The sequence below is a fragment of the Arachis hypogaea genome, chromosome 4 (genome assembly GCF_003086295.3).
Source record: "Arachis hypogaea cultivar Tifrunner chromosome 4, arahy.Tifrunner.gnm2.J5K5, whole genome shotgun sequence".
NCBI classification, from domain to species: domain Eukaryota; kingdom Viridiplantae; phylum Streptophyta; class Magnoliopsida; order Fabales; family Fabaceae; genus Arachis; species Arachis hypogaea.
The window spans coordinates 105,450,504-105,468,272 of record NC_092039.1 but is presented as its reverse complement, the minus strand read 5'-3'; the positions used below and the strand labels follow the sequence as shown (position 1 = coordinate 105,468,272).

The following is a 17,769-nucleotide window of genomic DNA, read 5'->3' as shown; positions in this document are numbered from 1 at the left end:
GATGAAAATAGTAGATAGAAAAATTGTAAAAATAAATATAATAATCAGAGAGAGACAGAGAGGAATTTACAAGAAGCTGCCACGGCGACGTGCTCTAGCTACAGGCTCATAGTGATAGTGATCGGCAAAGATGTTGCAACGACGAATCTGTGGAAGAAGAAGAACTTACATGCAGATTCACAAATAACAATGAGAGAGAGAGAGAGAGAGAGAGAGAGAGAGAGAGAGAGAGAGAGAGAGAGAGAGAGAGAGAGAGAGAGAGAGGAACTTACATGAAGAGGATGGCGCGACGGCGGGCTCAGAGGAGGAGGAGAAGGAGAAGAAGAAGGATGGCGCGGTGGCGGGCTCGGCGGAGGAGGAGGAAGCTCTGCTCTTTGCCTCTCTCCGTGACCGTGACTCCATCTCTGGTGTCTACTCTCAGGCGTTGGAGGAGAAGAAGCCTCACCTGAACCCTGATTGTCTAAAGGATTGGGGTTAAATTTTGGGAAAATGAGTGAAACAAGGGACGCGGGAAGTAAACGCGAGAGTGATGTTCTTTTGGATAAAAATCAATGGCTATTTCATCAATTTTAGTTAAAATAAAAATCAACACTTTAGCCGTCTATTTTATATAATAAATCTACACTGTCCATTTAATCTACAGAAGAAATCTCTATCGTCTAAATTTATCGACGACCAGTCTGTCGATTTTAAAAGAAAAAAAATTCAACTACTGTTTCGTTGTTAATGTGACGATAGTAGTAAGGGGTTAGAAGGTTGCCAAAAAATAGATGACATCGCCATCGATTTTAATATTTTATTTCAAATCATCTCTTTTTTATTTTATCGACGGCAAGCCGTCGAAAAATATCGATGAAAAACTTGACCGTAGATTTTTGGCGTCGATAATTACACTATTTCTTGTAGTGATGTAAAAATTTGACATTTGTTGTTTTTATAATATGATACAATTGAAGAATATTAAATTCATCGTATCTTATTATGGTAGAATTAATACATGTTTTATTAACATAATTAATCCTTGTAGAGACCCGTGGGACGATATTTTCTAGCGAAAAATGGAGATGGAGAGAAATTTCAAGTTGTGACCTCGTGGGGTGGGAAGTAGGAGGTTGTCTCCTCTCTTAGGTGTTTTTTAACTCAAAATTATCTTATTTAATTTACATCAATAATTTTATGTATATATAATATCCATAATTATTCACTACAACACATTTTGATATTACTGATGGTGCCAATGGCAAAACCATCATTATTAATTTTACCAATAGCCTAACCGTTGGTAAAAGTATGTATAAATGGCTCGTGGAAAAAATCCGATCTAATTTGACCGATGATTCGACCGTCAGTAAAATTAAATTAATAATATCGACGAAGAAACTGCAGGTAATATTATAATTAGCATTAATAAAATAATAGGAAAAAATAATATTTACCGAATTAATTGGGAAAATTAAGCTATTGGCTCTGCAAAAATTGCAAAAATAATTGAACAATCCCCACAGTTGTAGTAGTGGCAGCGACAACATCCTTAAAGACACCAAGAATCTGAAAAAAATCACATTTAGATCAGAGTTCAAAACTCAAAGTATCAATAAATAGGGACATTAAAAAACAAATAGAAAAACTCAACTAATAAAAAAAACTAAACCGGTTAAATTTAAGAAGAACTCACCACAGTCACAATGGCGGTGATGGAATGTTGATCAAAACTCCAAGGAGAGAAAATTGAAGAGAGAAGATGTGGGTATATATATATATATATGAGATTCTGAAATGAGAGGAGAAAGAGAGAACACTACAAGAAATTACTGGAGTAGCGGCCGATTTAGCAACCAACTTCGGTCGCTAACCGTTAGCGACCAATTTTCAACCAATGCTACTAAACTAGTACCAAACGATATCGGTCGCTAATAAAATCGGTCACTAAATGGCGACCACTTTTTTGGTCACTAAATTGGTTGTTGAGAAAATTGGTCGCTAAATAGCGACCAACTTTTTGATCGCCGATAAAATCGGTTGCTAAATCGGTCGCTGATGTCTGATCTAAAAATTTAAAATCGGTAGCTAAATCGATCATTGTTACTGATTTCCTAATTATAGATTTTTTACTAATTTCACATTTACCACTATTAAAAAAAACTTGCTTTTTATAAATAATTATATTTCAACAAAATATAAAAAGAATCAAACATAGATCAATTTTTCAAATAAATACCAAAAATATTCACAACATCTATATCGAAATATAGAAATTAAAAGAGACAAAATTCATAAGTACATCAAATTTATGATTCACAATCCAAATGTACATAGATGGCTTTATAGCCAATGACCCCGATGTATACAAAAAACAAGCAAAGAAAAAAATTTTCATTTACATAAAGTGAAAAAAACCCTTGAGAAAATTAAGGTTGACCCTCTTCCATGCCTCCTTGGCTGGCTCAATCATCATTTTCTCAATAGAAATATCCCTCACAACATCAAGGTTCTCAGTTGTCTTGAGAGAGCACCCATTTATGCTTGTTAGAGTGCCAAACAAAAGAAATAGATATTGAATCAAACCAAGAGCAAGAAGGAAACACGACGTTCATATTTTCTACTTTTTAGATAAAAAGTTATGAGAAAGCACAACTTTCCCAAAGTACATATATCATTTTTACCCCGAAGAGCTTGTAATCAGCACCGAAAAATTAGTTGTGGTTATATTTACAGGTAGGTAACATTTAAATTAGACATACCTAGGTCTAGGTGACTTCAAATGGTTAAAAGTGTAATAAAGCTCAACTATGGATCACCTAGGTACATGTTATCAAAGGAAAGAAGCTTATTGCAATCATCCGTTCTACCAGTAAAAGAATGTGCAACTCCGGCAGTGAACCTGACATATAAGTAAAAGAATGAACCATAAGTATCTCCAAGCAACCACACCCTATGTAATTTCCAAAGCAGAAACAACATAGCAAGGATGGTAACAACATTTTCTAATCCTTAGAACTAATTTCTCAAACCAGATAAACTCATAAACCAAACAAAGCAGATATTAAAGCAGCCCTATATAAATATTAATAATTTCAAAATATGAGGTCTAACAACCGCACCTGTACTTATTTTTCTCAACCATTTCACAAAAGTCTGCAGCAGCTGCTCGCATGTGTAAAAACATAGGTAATTTTGTGATATGTGCTAATTCAAACTGCTTTTCAAAATACCTTGCTTTCAGTCAAAAAAATAAAACAAAAAATTCACATAATCAAAAATATCAGGGAAACAATTACAAGAAGAGGGGAAAAAGAGATCTAATGTGACATGTTTTAAGAATGGATATCTTGCAAATGCATACTTCTTTTGAATCTCTGCAGGGCAAAAATGAAGTTTGTCATAGTCTAACCCACATTCTCCAACTGCCATGACCTACCATATAAAGAAGAGAAAGCAGAATATAACTATTATTTCTAAATGGTTACTTGTGCAGGATTTTTTTTTTACTTTTTGAACTAGAGAAAAATTTCAGCCACCATATAAAATAACAACATACAAGATGAAAACATTTTGGGACTAGCATTTATTAGAAATGAGGCAACTACTATTTTACCTTAAATACTAAATACCAGCTACCTATTGAATAAGTCACTTAAGATTCAAAGCCACGCAAGTTAGCATTTAGAAATAATCAATTAAACTTAAGAATACCTTTCCTTTTTGAATTCCCTCTTTAGCTAACGACACAAGAGCCTAGAAATGATTTTTTGGATCTCCACTCTCCTCGAATTCCTGAACCAATACACTAATGATGGTTATATATACTTCAATCTAAACTACTTCTCCAAAGAAGAGCTTTCATAGAGAAAAGCAACCTTGCAACGTGTCGAATGCACACCGACTGTGCAGAACAGTCATCCTATGACACACAAAATACAACAAAATTATCCATATTTGGAATCCGAGATTCATAAATAGAAAATGATGGTAATGTAACAAACCATCACTTTCAAATATTGCAAGTGCTTCCCTCGATTCCTCCAAGGATCCATCAGTTATCTGCAACACAAAAAGTAAGTCCTTCTAACCGGGAAAGTTTCAAAAATTTTATTCACAAATCACAATGAAATTGAAGCTTATGATTTGATTGAGGGCAATAATTTTCCCCAGAAGTCAGCTATTTTAACATCAGAATTCACATTTTATGGTAGTTGATGAAGTAATAGATAATTGAAGTTGGAGTAAACGCTATATGAATCAAAGCATTCTTGAGAAATAGAAAAGTAACATGTAAAAATTGTCTCTGGTACAGTTAATGGTAGATAAGAAATAAACTAAAACTAATATAGAGACTCAACCCCAGAAATCTTCGAAGCTAAAGCTAAGTTGTCCTCAATAAAAAAAAACACCCAACACTATACTTGAACTCAGTTTGAAGGTCTCTAGTGAGAGCCACCACTTCATCCAAGTTTTCATTAGCTTCCTATGACAAACTCAACATGTGCAATAATCAGAAGCAGAGCATCAATTAAGAAAACACTATAAAATGCATTAATTAGTTAATTTGAGACATAAAACTAATCTAGGTCATGAACAATTCCCGTTTTGGAGTGGATCCAACTATAAAACTAACTCAGAATCAAGCTAAAATTAATCAAGCTGAACTCATCTGAACATTGAAGAATAAAGATGCTTACTGGTGGACGAAATTGTGACTTATACTTTCACACAACTCGAATAATCCCCGGTAATGGCTCCAAAAACTTGATGCACAATACCATGGCTTACATACATTCTTCACAACCTCGCACATCTAACCAGCAAGTGTACTGGGTCGTCCAAGTAATAAACCTTACGCGAGTAAGGGTCGATCCCACAGAGATTGTTGGTATGAAGCAAGCTATGGTCACCTTGTAAATCTCAGTTAGGCAGATTAAATAGTTTTGGGTTTCAAAAATTAATAATAAAAAGAAAATAAAAGGGGATAGAAATACTTATGTAAATCAATAGTGGAAATTTCAGATAGGCGTATGGAGGTGCTGTGCTCCTCTTGAATCTCTACTTTTTTATTACATTCATCCAACCCTTCTTACTCCTTTCCATGGCAAGCTGTATGTAGGGCATCACCGTTGTCAATGGCTACATCCCATCCTCTCAGTGAAAACGTTCCTATGCTCTGTCACAGCACGGCTAATCATCTGTCGGTTCTCAATCAGGTTGGAATAGAATCCCTTGATTCTTTTGCGCTTGTCATCACGCCCAGCCTTCAGAAGTTTGAAGCTCGTCACAGTCATTCAATCCCAGAATCCTACTCGGAATACCACAGACAAGGTTTAGACTTTCCGGATCCTCATGAATGCCGCCATCTATCTAGCTTATACCACAAAGATTCTGTTGGGGAATCTAAGAGATATGCGCCCGGCCTAAGGTAGAACGGAAGTGGTTGTCAGTCACGCGCATTCATGGGTGAGAATGATGATGAGTGTCACGGATCATCACATTCATCAAGTTGAAGTGCAACGTATATCTTGGAATAAGAATAAAAGAGAATTGAATAGAAAGTAATAGTAATTGTATTGAAACTTGAGGTACAGCAGAGCTCCACACCCTTAATCTATGGTGTGCAGAAACTCCACCGTTGAAAATACATAAGTGAAAGGTTCAGGCATGGCCGAATGGCCAGCCCCCAAAACGTGATCACAGGATTCAAAATACAATCCAGGATGATAATATGATAGTAAAAAGTTCTATTTATAATAAACTAGCTCCTAGGGTTTACATGAGTAAGTAATTGATGCATAAATTCACTTCCGGGGCCCACTTGGTGTATGTTTGGGCTGAGCTTGATCTATCCACGAGCTGAGGCTTCTCTTGGAGTTGAACTCCAAGTTATAACGTGTTTTGGGCGTTCAACTCCGGATCATGACGTTTTTCTGGCGTTTAACTCCAGACAGCAGCATGTACTTGGCGTTCAACGCCAAGTTAGATCGTCAATTTCCGAATAAAGTATGGACTATTATATATTTCTGGAAAGCTCTGAATGTCTACTTTCCAACGTCGTTGAGAGCGCGCCATTTGGAATTCTGTAGCTCCAGAAAATCCATTTCGAGTGCAGGGAGGTCAGATTCCAACAGCATCAGCAGTCCTTTTGTCAGCCTTTTTCAGAGTTTTGCTCAAGTCCCTCAATTTCAGCCAGAAATTACCTGAAATCACAGAAAAACACACAAACTCATAGTAAAGTCCAGAAATGTGAATTTAACATAAAAACTAATGAAAACATCCCTAAAAGTAGCTTGAACTTACTAAAAACTACCTAAAAACAATGCCAAAAAGCGTATAAATTATCTGCTCATCACAACACCAAACTTAAATTGTTGCTTGTCCCCAAGCAACTGAAAATCAATTAGGATAAAAAGGAGAGAATATACTATAAATTCCAGAATATCAATGAATATTAATTATAATTAGATGAGCGGGACTTGTAGCTTTTTGCTTCTGAACAGTTTTGGCATCTCACTTTTTCCTTTGAAGTTCAGAATGATTGGCTTCTCTAGGAACTTAGAATTTCGGATAGTGTTATTGACTTTCCTAGTTAAGCATGTTGATTCTTGAACACAGCTACTTATGAGTCTTGGCTGTGGCCCTAAGCACTTTGTTTTCCAGTATTACCACCGGATACATAAATGCCACAGACACATAACTGGGTGAACCTTTTCAGATTGTGACTCAGCTTTGCTAGAGTCCCCAGTTAGTGGTGTCCAGAGCTCTTAAGCACACTCTTTTGCTTTGGATCACGACTTTAACCACTCAGTCTCAAGCTTTTCACTTGGACCTTCATGACACAAGCACATGGTTAGGGACAGCTTGATTTAGCCGCTTAGGCTTGGATTTGATTTTCTTGGGCCCTCCTATCCATTGATGCTCAAAGCCTTGGATCCTTTTTACCCTTGCCTTTTGGTTTTAAGGGCTATTGGCTTTTTCTGCTTGCTTTTTCTTTTTCTTTCTATTTTTTTTCGCCACTTTTTTTTCGCAAGCTTTCTTTTTCACTGCTTTTTCTTGCTTCAAGAATCAATTTCATGATTTTTCAGATCATCAATAACATTTCTCTTTGTTCATCATTCTTTCCAGAGCAAACAATTTTAACATTCATAAACAACAAGATCAAAAATATGCACTATTCAAGCATTCATTCAGAAAACAAAAAGTATTGTCACCACATCAATATAATTAAATTAAATTCAAGGATAAATTCGAAATTCATGTACTTCTTGTTCTTTTGAATTAAAACATTTTTCATTTAAGAGAGGTGAAGGATTAATGGATTTATTCATAACTTTAAGACATAGTTACTAACTACTAATGATCATGTAATAAAGACACAAGTATAGATAAACATATAACATAAAAAAAATGAAAAGCAGAAGAAAAATTTAAGAACAAGGAATGAGTCCACCTTAGTGAGGGTGGCGCCTTCTTGAAGGACCATTGATGTCCTTGAGCTCTACTATGTCTCTGAATTGTTGTAATTTAGTTTCTCTTAGTTTCCTCTTCAGAGTCCTTTCAGGTTCTGGATCAGCTTCAACAAGAATGCCTTTTTCCTTGTTCCTGCTCATATGAAAGAGAAGAGGAAAAGAAAAGGAAGAGGAATCTTCTATGTCATAGTAAAGAGGATCCTTATTATTAGTAGAAGAAGAAAGGGGATAATGGAAGGAGAGGGATGAATAGTCTGTATAAAGAGTAAGGATAGGGGAGGTGATAGGAGATGAAGAGAAGTGTTAGTAAATAAATAAATAAATAGAAGAAGATGAGAGAGGGATTTTCGAAAATATTTTTGAAAAGGAGTTAGTAATTTCGAAAATTAAAGATGAATTAAAATTAAAATTAAAACTTGAAACAATTAGTTAATTAAAAAGAATTTTTTGAAAAAGAGGGAGGTATTTTCGAAAATTAGAGAGGGAAAGGTAGTTAGGTGGTTTTGAAAAAGATAAGAAACAACCAAAAAGTCAAATTTGAAAAAGATAAGAAAATAAGTTAGATAAGATATTTTGAAATCAAATTTTGAAAAAGATAAAATTTTGAAAAAGATAAGATAAAAAGATAAGATAATTAGATAAGATAAAAAGATATGAAAAGATAAGATTAAAAAGATATTTTTTTGAAAAGATATGATTTTAAAAGATGTGGTTTTAAAAAGATATGATTGAAATTAGTTTTGAAAAAGATTTAATTTTTAAAATTAAAATTAATTACTTAACTAACAAGAAACTAAAAGATAAGATTCTAGAATTTAAAGATTGAACCTTTTTTAACAAGAAAGTAACAAACATCAAATTTTTGAATCAATCACATTTACTTGTTAGCTAATTTTCGAAAATATGATGTAAAAGATAAGAAAAAGATTTTGAAAAATATTTTAAAAAAATTTCGAAAATTAATAAAAAAAAGGAAAAGATTTAATTTTTGAAAAAGTTTTGAAAAGATAAGATTTTTAAAATTGAAACTTTGACTTGACTTGTAAGAAACAACTAATTTTTAAAATTTTTGACTAAGTCAACTCAAATTTTCGAAAATTAGGAGATAAAAAAGGAAAAGATAATTTTTTTATTTTTTTGAATTTTTTTTATGATGAGAGAGAAAAACACAAAAATGACCCAAAACATAAAGATTTTGGATCAAAACACAAGATGCATGCAAGAACACTATGAATGTCAAGATGAACACCAAGAACACTTTGAAGATCATGATGAACATCAAGAACATAATTTTGAAAAATTTTTGATGCAAAGAAAACATGCAAGACACCAAACTTAGAAATCTTTAATGCATGGACTCTAACAAACGAAAAATGCATATGAAAAACAACAAACAACACAAAACAAGAAAACCTCAAGATCAAACAAGAAGACTTGTCAAGAACATCTTGAAGATCATGAAGAACACCATGAATGCATGAATTTTCAAAAAAAATGCAAGAAAAAATTTTTAAAGCATGCAATTGACACCAAACTTAAAAATTGACTCAAGACTCAAACAAGAAACACAAAATATTTTTGGTTTTTATGATTTTATGATTTTTTTTGTATTTTTATTATTTTTTTTCGAAAATATTTTTGGAAAAACGAAAAATAAAAGAAAAATTTTTGAAAAAGATTTTTGAAAAGAAAATTACCTAATCTGAGCAACAAGATGAACTGTCAGTTGTCCATACTCGAACAATCCCCGGCAACGGCGCCAAAAACTTGGTGGACGAAATTGTGACTTATACTTTCACACAACTCGAATAATCCCCGGTAATGGCTCCAAAAACTTGGTGCACAATACCATGGCTTACATACATTCTTCACAACCTCGCACATCTAACCAGCAAGTGTACTGGGTCGTCCAAGTAATAAACCTTACGCGAGTAAGGGTCGATCCCACAGAGATTGTTGGTATGAAGTAAGCTATGGTCACCTTGTAAATCTCAGTTAGGCAGATTAAATAGTTTTGGGTTTCGAAAATTAATAATAAAAAGAAAATAAAAGGGGATAGAAATACTTATGTAAATCAATAGTGGAAATTTCAGATAGGCGTATAGAGGTGCTGTGCTCCTCTTGAATCTCTACTTTTTTATTACATTCATCCAACCCTTCTTACTCCTTTCCATGGCAAGCTGTATGTAGGGCATCACCGTTGTCAATGGCTACATCCCATCCTCTCAGTGAAAACGTTCCTATGCTCTGTCACAGCACGGCTAATCATCTGTCGGTTCTCAATCAGGTTGGAATAGAATCCCTTGATTCTTTTGCGCTTGTCATCACGCCCAGCCTTCAGGAGTTTGAAGCTCGTCACAGTCATTCAATCCCAGAATCCTGTTGGGGAATCTAAGAGATATGCGCCCGGCCTAAAGTAGAACGGAAGTGGTTGTCAGTCACGCGCATTCATGGGTGAGAATGATGATGAGTGTCACGGATCATCACATTCATCAAGTTGAAGTGCAACGTATATCTTGGAATAAGAATAAAAGAGAATTGAATAGAAAGTAATAGTAATTGTATTGAAACTTGAGGTACAGCAGAGCTCCACACCCTTAATCTATGGTGTGCAGAAACTCCACCGTTGAAAATACATAAGTGAAAGGTTCAGGCATGGCCGAATGGCCAGCCCCCAAAACGTGATCACAGGATTCAAAGTACAATCCAGGATGATAATATGATAGTAAAAAGTTCTATTTATAATAAACTAGCTCCTAGGGTTTACATGAGTAAGTAATTGATGCATAAATCCATTTCCGGGGCACACTTGGTGTATGTTTGGGCTGAGCTTGATCTATCCACGAGCTGAGGCTTCTCTTGGAGTTGAACTCCAAGTTATAACGTGTTTTGGGCGTTCAACTCCGGATCATGACGTTTTTCTGGCGTTTAACTCCAGACAGCAACATGTACTTGGCGTTCAACGCCAAGTTACGTCGTCAATTTCCGAATAAAGTATGGACTATTATATATTGCTGGAAAGCTCTAGATGTCTACTTTCCAACGTCATTGAGAGCGCGCCATTTGGAGTTCTGTAGCTCCAGAAAATCCATTTCGAGTGCAGGGAGGTCAGATTCCAACAGCATCAGCAGTCCTTTTGTCAGCCTTTTTCAGAGTTTTGCTCTAGTCCCTCAATTTCAGCCAGAAATTACCTGAAATCACAGAAAAACACACAAACTCATAGTAAAGTCCAAAAATGTGAATTTAACATAAAAACTAATGAAAACATCCCTAAAAGTAGCTTGAACTTACTAAAAACTACCTAAAAACAATGCCAAAAAGCGTATAAATTATCCGCTCATCACATACCTCAGGTCATTGTTCTACATAAAACAAATGTTTTTCTATATAGATTTATTGGCAAATGACCTGAAATGTAACCAAATAATCATTAACATGTTATAACAACCATCTCTAATTAACAAAAGAGTTTTCTAATGAAATTGAATAGCAAACCTTGTTAATTTCATGGCGTGGGATATCATGAAGATCCTTAACATTAATTTCCTTAGAGTTTTATGAAAACAAAACAAAAATAGAAACAAAACAATACGCCACATTTTCTGCAACAACAAAAGGATCATGAATTAAAAAATAAAATAAATAAATAAATAACACACCTTAGGCAATGCCTACAATCAAAAACTTCATCACAACATGGTGCTCTAATAAAAAACCTCGACACAAATACAGAGATTCAATTTCTCAAGTTTTGCTACTAGACAGAAATGAACAGAGCCAAAAGCAAAGAACAACGAAAATAGTATAAAGTCAATAATAATATACATGTCAGTTTTACTGTAAAACCCCGAGAAATTAATAAATAATTAGCCAATAAATTAATTATTATTCAAAAAAATTAGAAAATTAAATTTTATAGTTTAGAATGGAAGAAATAATTAAAATACAAATTTTGACACTAATTTTAAAAATTTTGGCTCAAAATCTGGCCAACAGGCCAAACCGGTTAGACCGGGCCCAAACCGGCCCAAGGCCCACCTATAAACTAAGCCACGAGCAAGCTTTCCTCATTTTTCACTCCTAGGAATGCTTCGAAGAGAGATTCACGTCTTGAAAACCTAAACCCCTTCCAAAAATTCAATCATCCGTAACTTTCAATTTAGAGCTCCGATTGACGAGCCATCAGCGACCACGCGTTTGTCTTGGAATTCTCTACAAAACCTACAAATCAATCTGGTAAGAATCTAGCAGTTTCTTACTTAGACAATCCTCCCTAATTTCGCAATTTAAGATTTTGGGTTTGATAGATTATGTGATTTTGATGTTCTAGGCTTGAGTTAGCTTGAGAAAACTATTAGGTTTTGTTCATTTGAGCCATGGGTAAGGTAAGAAACTCCTATTTCTTGGTGAATTTCCAATTTAGTGAACTCTCTGTTGATTATAGTGATATTGTATGAATTAGATTGTGTTCTTGTTGATTTGGAGTTCAATTAGGCTGTGTGAAACAAAATTCGGGTGATTAAGCTTGAGGAATAGACATTTGGAAGTTTAGAGCTTGTGAAAGGAGAGGTTTTTGAGGAGTTCTGAGCTTATGGAGGAATCGGCCACGGTATGGTTTTTGTTTCTCGTAGATAATATATAATGTTTCGTGAAAACATAGGCTAGATGACCATATGATAAGTTGTATGATATGGAAGGTTGATGTTTAGTGACTCGCTATAGAAAATTATTGAGTGGGTGGTTGAAATGCATGATGATTGATTATTAATGATTGTGAATAATGATGATGAGAATGATTGATGACTGATGAATGATATTGAATTATAACGATGAGCTTTGAAATGAATAATGAATGTGATAAATAATATTGATAGTAAATGATGATGAGGATAGGTTGTGGAGATTTGTTGAATATATATATATGTGTGTGTGTGTGTGTGTGTGTGTGTGTGTGTGTGTGTGTGTGTGTGTGTGTGTGTGTGTGTGTGTGTGTGGATTATTGAGTGGTTTGGATGGGATCTGAGAAGGGTGGCAAAGTCCGAGTTTTAAGGGATGTATTGCCGAAATTTTATGAGAATTTTGGGAAGTTTTGTATTGGTTAATTTGGGAAGAATAGTTTATTTGATTAAGATTGAATGAATGTATGTTTGTGATACCTAGGCAGTAGCAAGGATTGTAGTTTATTCCGCTTGTTCCAGGTTGAGCTTTTAAACACCCGCATGGGTAGTAGCGATAGTAGTGGTTCTTCCACTCGCTCTGGGTTAAGCAGGTAGTAACAAGGGGGTTGTAGCTCAGACCCTCTTGCTCTGCGAAGGGTGTTTCTGTCCACGCTTAGCTAACAGGACATGTCGGGATTGACTATATAACCGACAGATGATATCATCAGCTATAGGGCAGGAATATATCATATGCATATGTGTGTTTTATTTGATTGTACATTAATTGGGCTTGCCTATGTGATTACTATGCTTACCTACTATACTTGCTACCTGATGTATCTGTATTCTACTTGTGTTTGTTTTGTCTGTATTGCTTGTCTGTACACCGGAGTTTTAGAGGATTGAAGGAAGGCGAAAATTAGTGCTTAAGTTAGAAAGGAATTAGAAATAAGAATCTTAGATAACCTACCCTGTTTATGGCTTTCAAATTATAAACTTTAAGATTTAAATCAGAGTGTCAGAGTTCTAGGATCGCCTTTGGCTTTTCCGAGACCTTATATATTATATATGTGAGCACTATTACCCTGCTGAGAACCTCTGATTCTCATTCCATACATATGTTGTTTTCAGATGCAGGTTAAAAGGCACCTCGTTGAGCGTCTGGAGACCTTCATTGCAAGCGAAGAACTATCTTTTGGGCTGTTATATTTTGTTTTAGGCTATGTATATATGTTTATAGAATCTCCACATGTATATTTTGTATTTTGTCCCTCCTAGAGGTTGACTTGGAGAAACAAGTGTTTATTTTGTAGTTTGAGTTTTATTTTGGGTTGTGTGTGTGTGTGTGTGTGTGTGTGTGTGTGTGTGTGTGTGTGTGTGTACTCTGGCCGACCTTAGTTTCGCAGGTCAAGTTTGGAGCTTGATATATTTTTTTTGGAACTTTGATATATATATATATATATATATATATATATATATATATATATATATATATATATATATTATGTTTTCAGCCTTCTTTTGATCTTGTCCATTCTGTTTTACGCTTATTCGTATGAGTGTGACATGATTTTCTGTTTTCGCTTTTGTTTAGCTTATTCTTCAAGGCTCCTCATTATAAAATTCTTTTCAACTATATTTATATAAGTCTTTTCTTTTAGAGGTCGTAATACCTCGCCACCTCTGCTTTACGACTTAAGCATAAGGCTCCATGTGGTAGGGTGTTACATTCACCGGAAGACTATTATTGTTGTTGTTGCTAGAGAAGTTACTAGTGGAGGCGACAGTGAGAAAAGAACGGCGCGATGACAAGCAATGGCGGATCTGGACGGTGATGCGATGATCTGTGACAAAGGAGTGAGCAGAGGAGCCGGCCAGACCAGAGGAGGCAATAATGAGAAAAGAACGACGCGACGATGAGCAACAGCGGATTTGGAAGCGGATCTGGACGGCAATGCAACGATCAGAGGAGGCGGTGCGACCAGAGGAGGTGATGGTGAAAAAATAATGGCGCTATTTGAGAAGACGACGATGGTAACTCCGTAACTGGGGAAGAGGAGAATGGTGTGGGTGAGTTAGGGTTAGTGAGAGTAACTCGGTAGCTATCTTACTTTATTTAAATTAGCGACCGATCAGTTTATTTAAATTAGTAATCAATTTAGTGACTAATTTAGTGGTTTTTACCCTCTTTTTCTATCGGTTGCAAAATCGGTCGCTAAATTAAAAAATAGCAACCGATTTTGTGACTAAAAGTTCCAAAGACATTACTTTTTTATTTTGGTTGCTAATTTGATCGCTAAATTAAACATAGCGACCGATTTTAGTGACCAACTTTATTCTGGTTGTATTAAAACTTATTGATTGCTAATTCGGTTGTTATTAGTGACCGATTTTATTGGTTGCTAAAATCGGTCACTATCTTAACAATTAGCAACTGATTTAGTGACCAGGGAATTAGCGACCAAACAATTGTTTACCCTATTTCACTATCAGTTGCAAAATCGGTCGCTAAAATAAAAAATAGCGACCGATTTTAGCGACAAACTTTATTTTGGTTGTATTAAAACTTATTGATTGCTAATTCGGTTGCTATAGCGACCGATTTAGCGACCAATATTTTTTTGGTCCTAGAAATTCTATTTCCATCACTAAATTGGGCTCTATTAGCAAGCAATTTTTTCGATCACTAAAATCGGTCACTACTCTAGTAATTTTTTGTAATGGAAGGGCCGGGTATGAATTTAAAATAATGATTCTCCTTTTACCGAAGGTTAAACAGTCAGTAAAATACACTTGCGACGGTAGCAAAATGTGCATTTCATGAAATCAATTTTATTGATGGCTTAGCTGTGGGTAATATATAGATAGACACAAAAGTTGAAAAGTTTCACTCATTTATTTTACTGACAACATATTTATTTTATTCAAATTACCGATGGCCAAATCGTCGATAACTAATAAATAAATTAAATTTAATAAATATTTTATTAAATTAAACTTATGTCATCAGTAAATATAATATTTCGACAAAATTACATGTATATTTACCGACAGTTAAACTGTCAGTAAAATAAATCCTCGATAAAAAAATAAAATCTACCATATTTATTGATGTTTTTGAAATTTACCAACAGTAGGGCTGTTGGTAACTTTTGTCATTGAAATGCTTTTTGGAGGTTCTATTGGTAATCACGACCAATAGTGTATGTAGTAGTGATTACACTTATTACACATGAAATTATTCAATTATGCTAACAATAATTAATAAATATAAAATAAAATAAACTTTAATTAAAAAATATAAAATATGAGGATTTTAAATATTTTTAATTTATTTTTTATTTTCTATAACATATTTTTGTTTTTAATAATACCAACAAAGAAAAGAAGTAGGAAGTTGCTTCTTTATTTCTCATCGTAACTAGAGGGAAAAGAAAAGGGGTAAATGAACAATATAATAACAAACAGAAGCTTGACAAATCTAGAACCAACGTGGCTTGCATTTATGTGATAGTATAATGGAAATAGAAATCATCAATGACTCCTAGTGGGGAATGGAACACCTCCATTTTTTTCATTTTCATCTTTCTCCATATATATATATAAAATAAAACGACAAAAATCCCTCTCAATCTTGGTCTTTTTGAATGGTTTAATTGATATCACCATGACACCATATGATCCATTTCGCATCAATAAACAATAATCAGAGGTAATTATTCAGTGAACACATAAATTTAACTTACAAATTAAGTAAATATTTTACTATGTCAGCCAACTAACAACATAAATAAGTTAATTACAAGGTTTTTTTTTTTATTTTTATAGAAGGATAAATAAACCAGCTACAAATGACTCATAATACCACTTTGGTCATTTTCAATAATAAAAAACCCATATGCAATTGAATGTGAGGCAAGGAAGGTCATTGATTAGATAGTGCCTCACTGAGAATGACATATTATTCCTTTTTATTGAGAATTAGTATTAAAATAAATAAATAAATAATAAAAACTGATCCTAAAAAAATAACTTTTTTTCGTTTTTTTCTATCAAGTGATGATAGCATGAACTTGATATGATATGTCTCAACTAATATGGTTCTTTCATTCATATAGTGATAATCACATTTATGCAACAATTGGCTCAAATTTCGTTTCAACATCAAATTAAAGCAACATATATCCACTAAATTAATAATAATAATTGAGACCAATTTTTTTGCTTTGAGTGAGTGAATGGGGGCAAAAGAGAGAATGGAAACCTACGAGTTGGAATAAGACTGAGTACTACTTAGTTATTATTAGACAATTCTTCATCAAAAATAAAAAATAAAAAATTGTTTATAATGGATGATTAATTATTATTGCTCTCTTTAACATGCATGTCAGTGTTTTCTGATTATGACACAATCAAGTTGTTCAGTCCAATTATGTTTATCACCATAATATTTTCCAAACACACACCGACATTCTTCCAAAGCCACTCATATCGCTAAATATCCTTAAAGATTTTCAAGATTTGTTTTTGACTTCATGATATGATTTGAAATATTATTGTTCCCCCAAAATCTCATCATGTACAAGATATGATAATGTTATATATATCTTGAATAATAATAATAATAATAATACATAATACATAATAATGATAATGATAATTAAAAAAGTTAGATGGAAAAAAATAATATTATACTACTCACCTTCAATGTGTGGAAACATAGAAGCCAATCAAAATTTTCTCCATGAGATCCTTAGCTTTCAGCAGATTTCCCATTTCCAAATGCTATAATATTTCAGGTGCTGTCATCATGATGGGGAAGAGGGGCACATGAAGAACTAACTCCTCCATTAGCGAGAAAATAGTATAGAGAACATTACAGTGTACCAGGCAAATGTAAGCAATTTTATGAAGCAAAAGAAGCCACATGCCCTGATATATTAAGAACACTAGTGTTCCAGTCATAATGTATATATTTTATGATCAGAATCAACTGCAAAAACTACTAGAACACCAATATTTGATTTCTAATATATGCTGATATACTTGAAACTCTTCCATATGAAATCAAGCATAGCAATAATAATGTGAATTCTATGGTAAGTTAGTATTGCACGTGCCCTGCTTCTCCATCATGCTCAACATGCACCTTCTCATGTGAATATAGTAATATACTACATGTCACTAGCTATAGAAGTTATAGGAACTTGTTCAAACAAACAAAAGTATAGGAGCTAGGTAGATAGAAAGGTTTGAATTTCAAGATAGAAGAAGTAGTGGTGGATTTTTAGGTGCGTTTAATGACAAAAGGGGCAAAATGGAGTGTGTTTTTAAAGGTGGTGGTGTGGGTAGCATAGTGATATGGCAACAATTAAGGAAATTACAAAAAGAGACTTAGTTGTTGGGTGTGGGGGCCTATGGAGTTTTTAAACCAAACAACAGCATGTCATATTTCACATTACTATTTAGGACCACTTACTCTTCTCTAGAAACTAGAGCATTTATATATACTTGAAATTACATGTATACCCTCTACTTGTGTGAATTAGGTGAGCAATTAAGATTTGCATGTACACTCCTATATACCAAATGAAGAAAATCTAATTTGTCTTCATAACCTTGAACTGAATTAATTCAGTTACATGGCTTCTATATAA

The 17,769-nt window shown here is 34.0% G+C and overlaps 2 long non-coding RNA genes across 3 annotated transcripts; both read right to left on the bottom strand.

The window, feature by feature from the left end:
- Positions 1-2,341: 2,341 nt before the first annotated feature.
- LOC112795119 (uncharacterized) lies at positions 2,342-4,484 on the bottom strand. 2 transcript variants are annotated; one of them, XR_011880793.1, is made up of 4 exons: positions 3,858-4,484; positions 3,694-3,774; positions 3,344-3,414; positions 2,342-3,216 (listed from the first exon to the last, which is right to left on the bottom strand). It is a non-coding gene; the product is annotated as an uncharacterized lncRNA (long non-coding RNA). The 2 variants fall into 2 exon arrangements; XR_011880792.1 differs by having other exon boundaries at positions 3,694-4,484.
- Positions 4,485-9,992: 5,508 nt separating this feature from the next.
- LOC140184466 (uncharacterized) lies at positions 9,993-17,424 on the bottom strand. The gene is made up of 4 exons (XR_011881309.1): positions 16,815-17,424; positions 10,950-11,056; positions 10,803-10,862; positions 9,993-10,645 (listed from the first exon to the last, which is right to left on the bottom strand). It is a non-coding gene; the product is annotated as an uncharacterized lncRNA (long non-coding RNA).
- Positions 17,425-17,769: the final 345 nt, after the last annotated feature.